This window comes from Bidens hawaiensis, unplaced genomic scaffold (assembly GCF_021521415.1).
Source record: "Bidens hawaiensis isolate Kalapana, Puna unplaced genomic scaffold, B.hawaiensis_p1.1 tig00020887_1, whole genome shotgun sequence".
Taxonomy (NCBI): domain Eukaryota; kingdom Viridiplantae; phylum Streptophyta; class Magnoliopsida; order Asterales; family Asteraceae; genus Bidens; species Bidens hawaiensis.
Genome location: NW_027493214.1, coordinates 118366 through 120316, shown reverse-complemented (window position 1 = coordinate 120316; position 1951 = coordinate 118366). Strand labels below are relative to the sequence as shown.

The window sequence follows — 1951 nt, the reverse complement described above, 5'->3', positions numbered from 1 at the left end:
GAAACTAGGGATGGAAGTGAAACCCGAACCCGATGGGAAAACCTGATACCCGACATAATTGGGACGGGTCTGGGATTAGTTTTTAAATTTTTCGCGGGTTTAGGACGGGTCTGGGATTTCTAATATACCCGATTACCCGACCCGATTACCCGATTATGTACCCGAAGTACCCAATAACTATATATCTATATACATATACATATCCATATACATATACATATACATATATATGTATATATATGTAAATATAAAAATTAATATTTCTAATTTGTGTTAACTATTGTATTAATTTTTTTACATTCTAGTAATATTCAAGACTATTAAAAAGATATTATGTGTATATCAATAAGCAATCAATTAAAAAAACATATTGACCAGTTGTATATTGTCGAAACTTGACGGGTATAACCGATGAGTATTTTTAATAAACTAACGGGTATACCCGAAACCCGTGGGTATACCCGAGACCCGATGGGTAATTACCCAATAAATACCCGACGAATCTGGGATGGGGTTTTATAAACGGGCCCGGGTCAGGGAATACCTAGACCCGTCCCAGACCCGACCCATTGCCATCCCTATTTGAAACTCGGAAATAACCTTAACAGCGTTAAGTGTTTTTTAACGGAAGACCATTGAGACAAAAAGCAGTTCCATCGTTAAGTGTTGTTAGTGATTTTTAAAAGTAAGATTATTATCACCAATACACAAAAGATGTGATTATTTATTTCCAATTTGCCTGATTTAATTGACTCTTCTCAAACTCAGAAAATCTAAAATCAAGTAATGGTAGAGATATCAACCGAAACTTACCGACACCCATATAAAGTAAAAAAATTTTAAAGACAATTTTAATCACCTTCATCAGTCAGTTATAATGTTAAACTATGCGGAGGCTTAAACACAAAAATAAAATTCACCATTCTAAAAATAAAAGTTAAAAGACGTTAAAGTATATAAAACTATCAATCATTCAAATTTCAAAACCTATATTCGGCAACAAAAATAAAACTAAACACAAAAGCTAAAACCACATTTAAGAAACCCACATGTCAATAACTAATCAGAAATAAAAAATAAAAAAAAAGCCAATTAGAATATTAATAATATCACCTTAAAAATAATTAATTCCCCTAAACATTACCTACCCGGCTTCAAAGACGACCCACCCATACTACCCGACCTCCCCGTCGGACTACCCAAACCCGTTTGCTGATTACTATACTTACCCGAATTATACATCTGGTGCTGTATCTGATACCCTCCGTACATCACATTATATCCACCGCCGCCGCCGCCGCCGGCGGCTCCGGCGGCACCGTCAATCGAACCGTCCTTGTCTCCCGGCCGTCCGGTAGTCATCTTCTCGCCTTCCATTTCACGGTACTTTGACAAATACGTCTTCAACGGCTCAATATACTCCTCAAACCCTAACGTCGTCATCCCCCAAAGTAAGTCATCGCCGTTAATCGTCTTCCGTTTCTCTCGCTGACACTTATCCGACGCTTCGCCGGTAATAAAGCTGATAAACTCCGACACACACTCCTGCACGGTCTCCTTTGCGTCCTTCGATATCTTCGCGTTCGCCGGTAACGCCTTCTTCATGATTCGGCTCACGTTAGCGATAGGCAGGAACCGGTCCTGTTCTCGCGCCGATAGCTCGCCGCTGCCGGTGTTGTGGCCGCCTGACTCGTTGTCGGAATCCGCCATGGAGAGTGTGGTTGGCGCGAAATGTGGGATTGGAGTGGTGTGGTCCGTTGGATCGAGGTGGAGATAACGCGGTATTGGTGACACGTGGGAGGGGTAAGAGCCGTTTGTTTGTGGATAAGTGGAGTGTGACGTGGCGGGATGGTGGAGTGTGGATGGTAGTGGAGAGAGTTTGGACGGTTGGATGGTGAGATGCTATTTTTTGTTGACTTTTTGCTTTGTCTAAAATGAGTGTTGCGGTTCG

General features: G+C 41.1%; 1 pseudogene; it reads right to left on the bottom strand.

Moving 5' to 3' along the window:
• Positions 1-1140: 1140 nt before the first annotated feature.
• LOC143561932 (nuclear transcription factor Y subunit B-3 pseudogene) lies at positions 1141-1710 on the bottom strand (annotated as a pseudogene).
• Positions 1711-1951: the final 241 nt, after the last annotated feature.